This window comes from Microtus pennsylvanicus, chromosome 6 (assembly GCF_037038515.1).
Source record: "Microtus pennsylvanicus isolate mMicPen1 chromosome 6, mMicPen1.hap1, whole genome shotgun sequence".
Lineage (NCBI taxonomy): Eukaryota > Metazoa > Chordata > Mammalia > Rodentia > Cricetidae > Microtus > Microtus pennsylvanicus.
In genome coordinates, this window is record NC_134584.1 from 57506465 (window position 1) to 57522173 (window position 15709).

The following is a 15709-nucleotide window of genomic DNA, read 5'->3' on the forward strand; positions in this document are numbered from 1 at the left end:
TGATAAAGATTTAAACAGTCCCAGAGAATTAACAGCTGAAGCAGAAAAGGAACTGACAATGATTGAGGAAAAATTACAACAGGCACATGTGGACAGGGTGAATCCAGAGCTCGATTGTATTCTCGTCATACTACCATCAAAAATTTCTCCTACAGGAATTTTAATGCAGAGAGATGATATTATTTTGGAATGGATCTTTTTACCACATAAACCAAGTAAGAAACTGAAAACTTATGTGAAAAAGTCTCTGAGTTAATTATAAAAGGCAAGCTGAGACTTCGTCAACTAGCAGGCAACACCACTCTATTCCAGAGAGAATGTTGAGCACCAAAGACACTCCACCTGGAGCCTTTCTATTTGGCAGAACTGGCCTTTGGGCAAAGAAATGCCCATACCTCAACCACTGACAGAGATACAGAGCATGCATCAATGGATAAAACAGGACTGTCATCTCCTGCCAAGACAGGGTAAGATAGTTTTGAAGAGTTCCTTGCCTTTAATAATGGTATGTCAGTTATGATAGACCTTAGCCAAAATTGGTTGACTCAACATTGCAAACGAGACTTTGGGTGATTGCCCAGGTAGTCAGTTGTCTCTGTCAATTGTTGCATATTTTGGATATATCTCGTTTGTTGAGTAGTGTTTATTCCCTTCTCAGATCTTTGACGGAGTTGAAGATTATATAATTCTAGTTACTCTCTACATTATTTGGACTCCTTGAGATAGAATGTTTAGCAAAGCTTTTGTTCTCAATATTGTTTGTTATATTTATTATTTGTTGTTATTGTATATAGTTGTATTTGGTTTGGTTCTGTCTTATTTAGGCAAAAAGGGGAGATGTAGGGATAAGTCCCGCCCCTTGGGGGGCGTGTTCGCCTCGGGCTAATGTTTGCCTATAAATTTGGCGAGTGTGCTCCCAGCCATCCCTTCTGCTTTCCTGGTCTCCGCAGGAACGGTGGTTCTGTAAGTCTATTTCGCCATTAAAGCTGTATATATATTTTTACAATCTGTCTGCATTCATTTACGCCGTTACAGGAGAGCATGGGGAAATGGGACAGTTGGGATGGAGGAGGAGTGGATATGGAGGCAGGGAAGTATATATCTTAATTAAGGGAGCCATTTGAGGGTTGGCAAGAGACTGGACTCAAGAGGGGTTCCTAGGTGTTGAAAGAGATGTCCCCAGCTTGTTCCTTAAGCAGCTGAGGAGAGGGCGCCTGAACTGGCCCTATACTATAGCCACACTGATGAATATCTTGCATATCACCATAGAACCTTCATCTGGCGATGGATGGAGATAGAGACAGAGACCTACATTGGAGTACGGACTGAACTCCCAAGGTCCAAATGAGGAGCAGAAGGAGAGAACATGAGCAAGGAAGTCAGGGCCGCAAGGGGTGTGCCCATCCACTGTGATGGTTGGGCCGATCTAATGGGAACTCACCAAGGCCAGCTGTACTGGGACTGATAGGGCATGTGATCAAACCGGACTCTCTGAACGTGGCTGACATAGAGGGCTGACTGAGAAGCCAAGGACAATGGCACTGGGTTTTATTTTTTATTTTTTATTTTTTGGCACTGGGTTTTGATTCTACTCCATGTACTAGCTTTGTGGGAACCTAGTCTGTTTGGATCCTCACCTTCCTAGACCTAGATGGAGGGGGGAGGACCTTGGACTTCCCACAGGGCAGAGAACCCTGACTGCTCTTTGGACTGGAGCGGGAGGGGGAGGGGGAATGAGGGGAGTGGGAAGGGGAATGGGAGGAGGGGAGGAGGTGAAAATTTGTAATAATAGTAATAAACAAAAAAAGGAAAAAAAGAAATTCCTTTACCACACTTTAAAACAAAGCAGTCAACATTTTTTATGTTTTTAAATTTTATGTGGGGCTGGAGAGATGGCTCAGTGGTTTGGAGAATTGCCTGCTCTTCCAAAGGTCCTGAGTTCAATTCCCAGCAACCACATGGTGGCTCACGACCATCTGGAATGAGGTCTGGTGCCCTCTTCTGGCCTGCAGACATACACACAGACAGAATATTGTATATATAATAAATAAATAACTATTAAAATAAATAAATAAATAAATTTTATGTGTATTGATATACTCCTGGGGAGGGTGTCAGGTCCCCTGAAGCTGGAGTTGCAGATGACTGTGAGCTGCCATTTGGGTGCTGGGAATTCAACTCAGGTTCTCTGGAAGAGCAGTCAGTGCTCTTAACCACTGAGCCATCTCTCCAGCCCCCAGGGTTAACATTTTTGTTGCATACATTTAAAGGAAGAAAGTTTTTTTTTTTTTGGTTTTTCGAGACAGGGTTTCTTTGTAGCTTTGGAGCCTGTCCTGGAACTCTCTTGGTAGACCAGGCTGGCCTCAAACTCACAGAGATCCGCCTGTCTCTGCCTCCCAAGTGCTGGGATTACAGGCGTGTGCTACCACGGCCCGGCGAAGGAAGAAAGTTAAAGTGTTCATCATATTTTATCTTGAGATAATGGAATTTTGGATTTTTCTTTATATCTTTATGTTTAAATTTTTTCAAGTGATGATGTCTTATTTTTTTAATTAGTAAGACAATGATCTTTAAAGGTAAAAAGTACTTTTTATCAGAATCTTTTCTGTACTGGGCAAGGAGAGAGAAAAAAAGAAAGGATTTGAAACTTCTGCGGCATGAGCTATTGCTTTAGAAACATCCTTAAATTATATTTTTATTGGTTTTAACTAGATTTATAACCTACTCAAAAATGCAATCGAGTGGGCACCACAAGCAAATTTCTTTGAAATCATGAGCCCCAACACATGAACAGTCATGACATTGAGCAGCATGTCCCTGTAGGAAAGAATTCTTATAATCTGTAATAGTGGATGTTGTACTAACTAGGCCAAGGTGTGCTGTGTGAAGAATAAGATAAAACATTTCTAAAGTAGAGATGAAGATTGATGATGAAGATGAAAAGGTGTTTCATTGAAGCTGCCTTTTGTTATGTTAGTAACATCAACATCAAATATCATCATGAACTCTCAGAATGGTTTCACCATACAGGGACAGGAAGAGCCGTGGTGACCCATGCCTTTTCCCAGAACTTGGGAGGGAGACAGGTGGCTCTCTGTGGGTTCGAGACCAGCCTGATCTACAGAGCAAGTTCCTGTTTAGCAAGAGCTGATTTACAGAGAAACAAAAAACCCCCCAAAAACTAATGAACATGGAAGGTGAAGACTGGCAGATTTTTTGAGTTTGAATTCACCTAGTACAGCCAGGTAACCTGAACACATTATTTAATATCCGTGCCCCCCCCTTCCCAGATCCTAATATGTGCTTAATAACGATGGCACCTGAGGGGCTCACTATAATAATTAAGTGAAGTGAAAACCCTGGGTATTTATGCACTTGCTCTTTGTATTTGAAAATTAACTGTCGTTTTCTGGTGAGGTTTTGTGTTTTTACTGTTGTGAAACAGGTCTCCATGCACTCCTGTTAGCTTTACCTCAGTCACCGGCTTTAGAACAATTGTCAGGGTAGAGAAAGTAACCCAGAGGTCTAGAACTTGCCTAGCATGTGAGGTGACCTAGGCTCCGGCCCCAGGACTTCTAAAGCAAGAGGGATGGTTAAAGAGGCAGGAAACAGACTTTATAAATGCTTCCAAAACACATTCTTTTCCTGTGAGGCCTCCAGGCCTTGTGAGCTTTTTACTGAGCACGGAAGGAGAGCACAAAAGGCCCCCGTAACATCCCAGCGGGAAATCTTTCACACTTCTCCCTTAGTGATCTGAGTTCTCCACACCACCACAGTCTAGCCTCTTGTATCTGTGCTGAATTCCCTTGACCTTGTATTTATTTATCGCACAGGTGCTGAGGCAAATTCCTGGCCTGTTAAGAATTCACTTCCTCGCTCACAAGCTGTATCATCTTTCAGAGATCTTTGCAGAACTCAAAATTAGCTTCAAAGATTGCCCAGGGGTTAAGAGGCTGCTTAAGAGTACATTAGGAGGTAGCCTGTAGTCCCAGCAGTCGGGGCAAAGGCTGGTGGACGGTGAGTTTAAAGTTAGTCTGGGCTGTCTATCAAACTTGTGGTTAGTACGAGCTACATAGCAAGACCCTTTCTCAAAATGCAAAACTAAGTTGACTAGGTCACCCAAGGTGTTTAGCCAATCCTCACAAAACAGCCACCCTCAAGGAGAAAGTCTATATTCATAGTTCTGCCCACCCGACTCCTACAGGAAGACTTCTTTAGAATGATGAAACACCCTCCAGTATAGATCCAGTGAGAAACTGGGCCACTTCTATCCTTAGCCCTCTGCTACCTAGTTTAAAACGAACCAACGTTGAGGCTTCAACTACATGGAGCCTTCTACTCTGCTGTGGTTTCCCTATAGCTAACAGCATCTTTCTGAGGTCTTCTCACCTGAAGAGAAGCTCAACCCTCCTGAGCCCAAATGATTTCCCGCCTCATTGCTGTTGCTGGCATTTTCTATTGGGAAGAACTCAAGACCATTTGTAAACTTGGTGAATTAGTTTCTTTTCTTGTTGCTAAGACAAAGTACATGCCAAGAATTATGTTCAGAAAGGGAGGATTTATTTTGCTCAGTGTCCAAGGACGTAGCCCATCCTGGCAGGGAAGTCCTGGCATGCAGCTGCTCACATCCCATTCATAGTCAGGAGCCAATGAAGAGGAATGCCAGTGTTCAGCTCATTTCGTCCTTTTTATTCCATCCAGGACCCCAGTCGGTAGAGTGGCACCACCCACAGTTAAGGTGGGTCCTCCCACCTCAGTTAACCTAGATAGTCTTCACAGGGATACCCAGATGTTGACAGCCAGCACTAAACAGAGTACCTGGTGTTCTGTCTCCCAGATTACATGCAAAAGTTTTAAATCCATATGTCCCAGCAGAGAGGGACCGCTGAACCCTGTTTTCCACAGTTCTTCAAATTAAGCTTTTTTTTATTTGTATACTTTATATCTTTCCTCTTAATCCAGTTTCCTCTCCATATTGTTTAAATCTTGTCACTTCAATAATGACACAGTCTCTAAAATATTGTATTTAGCAGGAGGAAATACCTTTACATATGAGGTCTTATTTCATTTTGTTTGATACAGGGTTTCAGGTAACCCAGGCTGACCTTGAATTTACTATGTAGCTAAAGATGCTCTTGACTTTCCTGCTTCCACTTCCCAAGTATTGGAGTTGGGACGGTCTTTCATTCATGAATTCATCCACTGGCTCTTCCTTTGCCGGTCATTATTTCCCCAAGTGCTCATGGTATTTCTGTATAAACTTCTCTCACCTGCTAAGGTCCCTTCCCCCTGTAGCCTGTTTACATATTTTTCTGTGACCCTGCCCTTTGATTACAGGTTCAGTTATCTGCCCAGGGTTCTGCAATGCTATCTGCGAGCCTCCACAGCCATCCCTGCATGTCTTCTCTTAGAATTCAGATCGGTAATCTCTCAGCCCACTAGAGAGTTTCCCCAACAGCTTGTACATGCATTTGCTGTTTTGTCTTTGAAATATACATATTTAACCCTAGATATATCAAGTTACACGACTCCTCTCTTTCTGGAATATTAAATAGGTCGTGAGTACCTCTTCCTATTCAATCATAAGAAGTAGAATCCTTTAACACTCTAAAGTGCTTTGTGATTTTCAGATAGTTTCAACTTTTTATTGGCTACAATAATATCCATTTCTGTGAATCAAATGGAAATTTATGTGTAAAACTGCAGGAAAATCTATTAATTTTATGAAGTGTGTAATTTGAAAGTAAAAACTACACATCTTTAGTGAAGACGGGGAGAGAACAGCTGCTTTGCCCTGCTAGTCCCCTGCGCCTTTCCTTTACCCTGCCAGCTCCGTGCACCCTTTCCTCCTTCTCTTTCCCGTAGCTTCCCCCACTTTCTGCTTTGCCTCTTTGCTTTACATAAAGGTGCTTGTCTCGGCTTGATGGTCCCTGCATCGCGCTTCTCTAATACATTTCATTAAGCATCTTCCATGACGAATATTTTTCTAAGAGAAAAGTAAGACGATATTGTAATCAGCATGTAATACCTTGTATTTACTGGATGGCTACTACATGCCAAACATTATGCTAAATATTTTATGTGTATTTTCCTAACAGGATAGATGTTATATAATCACCCGTATTTAATTTTGTTTATTTTAAAGTTTCTTACCCACAGGTAAACATGGTCTACTTTCTGTCTCTGTAGATTAAACTGTATTCTCTAGAGTTTTGTGCAGGTAGAATCATACCAAATATCCTTCGTAGAGTTTGCTTCACTCGGCATAGTTGCTAGGATCCATTCATGCTGCTGCACGGTCGGTCATTACCTTTTCTATTGTATGGATTTGCCCTGATTTCTCTCTGTGTCAATCTGTTGGTGAGCAGCTCGTGACCCTGAGTTTGGAATTATCATAGACAATGCTGCTGTGAACATTCACGTATGCATTTTTGGAGGGATATGCATTTCATTGTCTCTTGTGTAATGAATGCTACAAGTGAAATGGCAGATCACGTGTAGAGGTGTGCTCAGCATTTCAAGAAACTGCCAAGCTGTTGAACAAAGTAGTTGGACATTTCGGATTCCCCCCTACAGGGTCATCATTCCTGTGTGTAAGGGAAGAAAGGGAGGATCAGCGGGAAATTGTCCTTTGCCTAAGGGTCAGCTAGATTTGAGCCTCCATCTGCCTAATTGCAAAACTTTGACTTTAACCGCTCTGCTACTTAGTAAGAAATAGACCAGGCATTTCTAGATGTCTGGGTAACTGAGTTTGGATGCTGAGTTTTCTGGTGTTGCTCTGCCATAGCTAGCTCACAGACAAAGAAAACTTACCTGTGAGGGCCTGTTAATTTATTTGTTCAAGAACACAGCAGATCACAAGACCTTCATGTCCTTTACTTCTGTGATTCTATTTCTGTAAATATTTGCTGCCCCTACATAGTCACCAATGGCACGAAGCTATAGTACAAATGTTTGAATTATTTATTAAATTAATAAAATTTATAAATTAATAAAATTATTTATTAAAATAATAAAATTATTGAATAAATATTTATAGAGCCCGAACTAAAAAAATTAAAACAAAAACAAACTTAAAATGGAGATGCTCAGTAGGTGGGGTAGCCCCCACATCTGGGGCTACAACTATGTCCATCAACAGATCTCATTCATTGTGTTGAGTGATGGATATGAATATTCATTCCCAGGCTTAATGCTAAAAAAACAAAATCATTGACCAAAACAGAACATTCATTCTCTAAATTCAGGGAGATTTAGTGAAGAAAATTAACACCATGTCGAGATCTAAACTCGCTTAGATTTTAGTTAACTCACTTGATTTGGGTTTCCTGGCATATCCTGGTCCTTAGTGATTCAGCCCTTTGCTCTTGGTCTCCATTTATAACGGACACTGTGCTAGCTACTGTTCCAGCCCTGCCCAGCCCTACCAGTGTCCTCCCTACTTCTATTCCCCTCCATCTTGTCTTCCGTGCTCCCCACATGTCCTCCCCACTCCTATTCCCTCCACCTTGTCTTCTGTGCTCCCCACATACCCTCCCTACTCCTATCCCCCCACCTTGTTTTCTGTGCCCCCACGTGTCCTCCCTACTCCTATTCCCTCCACCTTGTCTTCCGTGTTCCCCAAATGTCCTCCCTACTCCTATCCCCTCCACCTTGTTTTCCATTCCCATACATGTCCTCCCCACTCCTATTCCCTCAACTGTGTCATCTGTGCTCCCCACATGTCCTCCCTATTCCTATTCCCTCCACCTTGTCTTCTGTGCTCCTCCCGTGTCCTCCCTACTCCTATTCCCTCCATTTTGTTTTCTGTGCTCCCCACATGTCTTCCTACTCCTATTCCCTACACCTTATCTTCTGTGCTCCCCATATGTCCTCCCTACTCCTATTCCCTCCACCTTGTCTTCTGTGCCCCCATGTGTCCTCCCTACTCCTATTCCCCCCACCTTGTCTTCTGTGCCCCCATGTGTCCTCCCTACTCCTATTCCCTCCACCTTGTCTTCTGTGCCCCCATGTGTCCTCCCTACTCCTATTCCCTCCACCTTGTCTTCCGTGCTCCCCACATGTCCTCCCCACTCCTATTCCCCCCACCTTGTCTTCCATACTCCCCACCACCACCACCACGTCCTAATGCTGAAATTTGCTGGCTCATTCTCTAGGGCTGTTTTTGAGCAGGAGCACATGGGTGATCTAAAGGTGCAGATGAGAATCTCTCATGCTTGGGCTTCGGCTCCTCATTTGTCCCAGTAGCCATACCTTTCTTCCATTCCACTTCCTGCTACTCCTTACTGGGTTTTTCTGACTCCATTGTCTTTTGTTCTTCCTTTCATTCTATCTGTTTTTTTTTAATTTCACTGGAGTTTTGTTGTTTTCTATTTTTAATACAGGGTCTCTGGCCTGGAACTCATAATGTAAGCCACAAAGCTGTCCGTCTCCTAGGGGCTATGCCCATAGGTGTGCACCATTGTGCCCCCTTGGGTTCTATTTTCTTTCTTTTTCCTTAACCCCAGGTGAAATTAGGGTTCTCCTTTTATGGTTTGCACTTGGGTAACTTACCATGGATTTTCTGTTTTCTTAACCTTGCAGAGGCATATTTATTTGTGTGACTATTTCATTTAAGTCTCTTCTTTCAAACTACATAGAATGGATTTTATTTCTTTCTGTAAAATTCCATTGATTCACCATTTCTTAAAACCTATTGAACTGGAACTCAAAAACTCCTTTTGGAAGACAACTGTAACATCAACCAGTGAATACATATTTAGCATCTTGTGCTATACCACGAATTATACTAAGAGCCATGAGAGGTGCAAGCCACTTTCATCATGCTCTACCCCATGAGGTTTATGATCAACACGTTAAACATTAACATGGAACGTGAAACCTCAAATGTTAAGTTAGATAAGGTGGGCCATGGAATGAGCCAGGTGTGGTGTGAGATAAACTTGTCACAGGAAATGCTCGCTCTCAAGATATGACATACTTCTTGTAATGGGGGGGGGGGGGTTGAGACAGAGTTTCCTGATAGCCCTGGATATCCTGGAACTCACTTGGTAGATCAGGTTGACCTTGAATGCACAAAGATCAGCCTGCCTCTGCCTCCTTACTGGTATTAAAGGTGTGTGCCACCACCGTCCACCTACGGCTACTTCTTGTCATTTTAAAAGAGCTTCTTGAATCAGAAGTGGGTTTGCTTATTGGACTTGCTAATTAGATCATTCTGAACTAGACAGTACTGGTGAAGTTTCCTCCATGCGTACTGACCCTGGGAAGTGTGTCCAGTAGTACACAAATGTCATGGGAACTATCTACCATTCCCATGTACTGATAGAGCAGGAACCCAGGCAACTGCTGCTGACTTTTCTGTCAGCGGTGTTCTGTAGACTTGGTGTGCAGTAAATAAAACCCAGCTTCACTAAGTTGTACATTTCCCCACGTGGTGTGGTTCAGAGGCAAAGCTCTAGGGAGGGCAGCATGGGAAAAACATGAACTAACTTATGCCTACTGTGATTGTCTCAACTCAATAGAGTCACTATATTAAAAGCTCGATTCTCAAGTGGGCACGGTGGCACATGACTTTAATCCCAGCACTCTGGAGGCAGAGGCAAGTGAATCTCTGTGAGTTTGAGACCAGCCTGGTCTACAGAGTGAGTTCCAGGAGAGCTAGGGCTACACAGAGAGAAGCCCTATCTCAAAAACCAAACCAGTCCAATCCAAACCAAACCAAAACAAAAGAAGAAGATTTAAAAAGCTTGATACTCAAGCTTACTCCTTTGATGATTCAACCACAATTCGAAAAGGAAAGACATTAGGATGTGAGGAGAGGGTTGCTCTCTGCAGACATACATACAGCACGGATATCATATGCAGGAAGGCTTTTGTGCTATTTGAGGGCCCGTTCTTCAAACTTGATTAGAATTCAGATGTGCAAGAGGAGGGCTTAAGGAGGGGGAGCAACGATATAGTGAAAAGGAGTTAGCAATTACACAGGTTAAGGAAGGGCAAGCAGGACGAGGGCAGATCACAGTAGTGGTGTTTTGTTTTTTAACTCTTTGAGGCCTGCCACCCAGCTTCCAAATAAAAACATGGAGACTTATTCTTACTTATGAATGCCTTGGCTGTTTCTAGCCAACTTTTCTAACTTAAATTATCCCATTTCTCTTTATTTACATTTTGTCTCTGGGCTTTTTACCTTTCCTTATTCTATATATCGTTCTTTCTTTCTAACTTGTGGTTGGCTGAGTGACTGGATGACTGGTACCTGGTGTCCTCCTCTCCTCCTTTTCTCGCTTCTTGATTTTTCTGTTCTCTCTCTCTCTCTCCCTTTCTCTCTTTCTCTCTTTCTCTCTCTCCTTCTCTCTCTCTCACCTAGACTTCTATGTATTCTCTCTGCCTGATAGCTCCACTTATCCCTTTATCCTGCCTGTCTATTGGCTGTTCTGCTTTTTATTAGACCAATCAGGTGTTTTAGACAGATAAAGTAACACAACTTCACGAGTTAAACAAATACAACATAAGGATGCAGCACATCTTTACACCGTTAAGCAAACATCCCACAGCACAAACAAATGTAACACATCTTAAACTAGTATTCCCCAACAGACCACCCTCCTGTAGCCATGCTGACAGAACTCTAGAGTTTCATGCTTTGTTTTAAGCATTAATGAAGCCACTCAGCAAAGTCATAGTTGACTAAAAATTATAGACATATTTAACATACAGCGCTTCGACAGGAGACAGGACCCTGTGGAATTTCAGAGCTGATTTTTGAGGCCCTTGTTGCTGCAATACATGTATGAAAGAGGAAGTTCCGAAGTATATTCTCAGTGTAAATCAAGGACGTGGTACGTCTGATAATGAGCCAACTGAAGGTTGCAGTTATGGCAACAATCGTATCATTCAGATGTTTCCTTTCCCCAAAGGGAAGACAGCACAACATTGATTTCCTCTCCCTGAGCAGGCGCTTGCTTCCTCTGGGCACTGTGGGAAATGAAGGAAGACTACATCAGCCATTACAGGCACTCCATAAAGGGAAGCTCCTTGGGATAAGAAATAATGCTGCGTGCGGACAGGGATTTCTAATCGTTAAGACCCCTGGGTTGGGGCTACATTCTGCGGTCTTTCACCCCATCTCTGTCTGATCTTCCAATTCCAAAGGAGGAAAAGTAGGACTGAAACTCGCCCATTAAGAGCCGCTGCATAAATGTCTTTTAAATGCTTTATTCGGGAGAGCCACAATTACTGAGGCACTTTGCTAATAAACGCCCGGTGAGTCTAATCTCTAGATATCAAAGAACTAAATAAAAATGCATGAAAACTGGAAAGCAAATTAGCAGCCGCAGCTATTGAAGTGACACACGAGTGCTGCCCACGTCAGGCACCAGGATGATCTAGCACTTCTTTCAGACCAGTAGTCTTGAGTCCCGCGTTAGCAGAACAAAGGGTCTACTCGCTAAATAATTACTCCAAGCAGTGTGAGTTTCCGAATCAGCACCATTTGTTTCTATGAAACTATCCTCTATGCATCCCACCAATGTGAGAAACAGATGAGACAATTATGCAAAGGTGCTTTGTAAACTGAAAAGCTGCGTGTTGCTAGAGGAATGGTTACTGTCTTTCAGGGATTCGTACATAGAACGTGTTGGAGGGTCTTCTGTAGGGCAATATCTCAAATTATATAAAATGCGTTTATCTTTAAGAACTAAAAGTACTAGTAAGATTTTTGAAATGTCATTTGTTAACAAAGTTGCTCTCCTCCCATAGTGAGCTGAGAGGCTAAAAAGAATTACAGTCAGATAGTATTATTCCATTGTATCTTTAAAATATTTTAATTATATATACAAACATGTATTTGCATTTGTGTAGGTGTATGTATGAGCACACATGAACATCAAAGGACAATTTGTGAGAGTTGGTTCTCACCTTCTACCATGTAGGTATATTGCTGGGCATTGAACGCAGGTGGTCAGGCTTGGCAGCAAGCCTTACGCCTGCTGAGCCATGGTGTTGGCCCATTATTTCTTAAAATGATCAGGTACACTGGCTTCCAACTGTATCCAGTTATGTTTTAAAAATAGTCACTGAAACTTCAGTATGGTGAAGCAAAAACAAACAAACCCAGATATAATTTGTTTAAGTGAATTATGAAACATATATATCACAGAATTTTATGTGGCTAATCCTAAGAATGAAATAAACTTTATAAATACTAACATGGAGAGATGACAGAGATATTAAATGATAGTCATAATATGTAAAAAAGCCTATAATGTATGATTTCCAAGACCTATCTGGGATGGCCAATGGATGAACAAATTATCTTTATATTGACATGTGATAGACCTCAGGTAAACATTCAGAAAATAATACTATTTCATTCTTTCTGGTTTTTTTTTTGTTTTTTGAGGCAGGGTTTCTCTGTGAAACAGCCTTGGCTGTCCTGGAACTTGACTCTAGACCAGGCTGGCCTTGAACTCACAGAGATCCTCCTGCCTCCACCTCCCAAGTGCAAGTATTAAAGGTATGTTCAACCATATCTAACCATACTATTTTTTTTTCTTTTTGGTTTTTGGTTTTTTGAGACAGGGTTTATCTGTAGCTTTGGAGCCTGTCCTGGAACTAGCTCTTATAGACCAGGCTGGCCTCAAACTCACAGAAATCTGCCTGCCTCTGCCTCCCAAGTGCTGGGGTTAAGGGCGTGCATCACCACTGCTGACATATTTTATTCTTAACAATGGCTGTCCATGTAAGAGTTTAATTTTCTACAGATTTTTAGCATTTAAATTTTCTTTTTTATTTAAATTTTGTTATTATTGTGTATGCACATGTACATGGTGTGTGTGTGTGTGTGTGTGTGTGTGTGTGTGTGTGTACCACAGTCTATGTGAGGAAGTCAGAGGACAATTTTGTGGAGTTAGTTCTCTGCTTTCAACTTTCCACGGGTTCCAGGGATCAAACTCAGATCTCCAGGCTTGAACAGCAAGCCCCTTTATTTACCATCTAAGCCCTGCCTTGATTTGCTTTAATAATGAGCTTACACTACATTAATAAACATACCATATCAAGGTTTTATGTGACTAAAACACTTCAAACAAATCGCAAGCTCATTACTGAGCCGGATGATTCACTATGAAAAACTGGGAAAGAAATATTGAAGGTTTGAGTTGTTAAAGCCAAACGAAGTTTTAGTTCTGCTTGCTGAAGTTGGTTTGGAATTGTCGGGCTTGAAAAAAAATGACTCAAAATATTGTTCTCAGTGCTCTGAAGCACCAGGAAGTAAGTGCAAAATAAGGCCGATTCTCCGTGGGGCGGAAGCAACTCTCCCTCCAAACATAAGCTGCAAAAAGATGAGCTTTATCCTCCTGTAAGATTTTAGCCTTTGTTTGTGACCAGTAAATCAAAAAGTCCACATGTTTGCTGAATGCACTCCAAGCCCCAGAGAAGAATCAGTAACAATGGCTCGAACACAGTTAACAAGATCAACTTGACTTGCACAAAGGAAGTACTAGTAATAACCGGACTTGGTACTTACTGTTGAGAGTAACGCACAAAAGGTGTGGACTGTTTCCACAAGAGGTGTTAAAACATTTCAAAACTGAGAGGTGGTGGTGCATGCCTTTAATCTTAGTACTCAAGAGGCAGAGGCAGGCAGATCTTTGTGAGTTGGAGACCAGCCTGGTCTACAAAGTGAGTTCCAGGACAGCCAGGGCTACACAGAATAAATTCTTTCTCGAAAAACAAACAAACAAAAAAGAGCCATTTCAAAGGGGAGTGAGTATTTTTCCTTCACCTGATTTTCTTCATCCAGTCTCATACTTGTTAAAATGCTGATATCTATATATGTATATGTGGGGAGAAAAAACTAGGAGGTTATTAAAGTTATATATTATGCCACTACCTAGTCATATGTAAAACCGACTTTCTACCAGAATATTAAAGGACAGGAACAAAACAAAACAGAAAGCAAAGTGGGCTAGAGAGATGGCTCAGCAGTTAACAGCTTTGGCTGCTCTTCCAGAGGACCAGGCTTTGGTTCCCAGCACCCACAAGGTGGCTCACAACCATCCATAACCCCAATTCTAGGGCGTCTCACACCTTCTTCTGGACTCTGAATTGGGCATGTATATGGTTCACAAACACACATACATAAAAATAAAAATAAAAAAATAAATTTTAAGTAAGTGAGCCAGGCACAGTGTCACGTGCCTGTAGTCTCTACACTACAGATATACAGGTGGGACAATGAGCACAGGAGTCTGAGATCAACCTGGGCCATGAAGTTAGACTCCATCTCAAACACACAAACAAAAACCAAGACAATAACACAAAACTACAGGTTTTTTCCACCTCAAAGGAGGCATATGAAAGCAAAAGCTATTCTATTTGTGGAAAAGTTTTGCTCTGTATTATTAACTCAAGCCTGAAGTAACATCAGAAAGGCTGTTGGCATCCTGCGGCTTTCTGGTTGTTTGAGCTTGTTCAATAGGCTCCACACGCCCGTTATTGATAAACGATCACGATATAAAGAGCCCTTGGGAATTTAAATGTGAGATTCTATAAGTCTATTGTGTCCCTTGCAGCATTATCTTGTGGGGATCCAGGGTGAATACGGGTGAACTAAATGATATCCCCCTGGAAACAATAAAGACTGAGATAGAAAAACAGGTTTCTATTCTCTGTTCAATATTTACCATTGGTTCCTGGTTGCGCCTAGAGAATCTCTGGTTCAGAGTCCGTTGTGTTTATAATAGATTGTGAACACCAATATGTTTCCAATTTGAATATGTCAAAGAACGACAATTTCCAAAACTTGATTCTAAAATACTCTAGTGAAATAAGCTCTTACTATCTTTAGTTATTGTACCAAACAATGAGTTTAATTATGGTTAATATTTTTGTGTATCTGTACCATCACACCCCCCTCCTTCTACTGGTCAATTTGCCTACACTGCATAGGAAAAGTCTGGTCCTTCTGCTCTCCACTCCCTCGTGCTGGGATTACAGGTTTGCACCTCTGTGCCTGGCTCTCAGTATCCTTTTCACTCACATTTTCTCGATAGCTAAGGATGTCGAATAGTTTTCCACGTATTTATTGACTATTTGTACCCTGTCTTTTGAGACTATTTAATTGATTTTCATACTTGCTGATTGAACATTTAAGGATTTTCTAGTATCTGTATGTTGTAGAGATTAATCGTTTGTCAACTACACCGCTGGAGAGAGATCTTTTCCATTCCACCTGCTTCTCTTGTTTCCTTTGCGGGGCAGAGATGTTTTAACTCCGTGGCATCTCATTGGTCAGTTCTTTAGGTTATTTCCTGACTGGTCGCATCCTTTTCAGACAGGCTCTGCTTATGCCTATAATTTGAACTGTTTTCCCTTAGCAGTTTTAGAGTTTCAGGTCTTAACATTACTAAGGACTTTGTTTCATTTTGAATTGATTTTTGTACAGGTAAGAGAGAGTGACCTAGTTTCATCATTCTACATAGAGAGCTCCAGTTTGCCTAGCATTGTTTGTTGAAACACACACACACAAACACACAAGCCTCTTTCAAAGTTGCTGCTCATGGTGTGTTCATTCATTTCTGCATCTTCTGTTCTATTGCATCTACAAGTCTTTGTGTCTACACAAGACACAGAGTTTTTTCTTTTTACTTTTTTGTTACTACAGCTCTGTAATTTAATTTGAAATAAAGTATTACAATATTTCCAA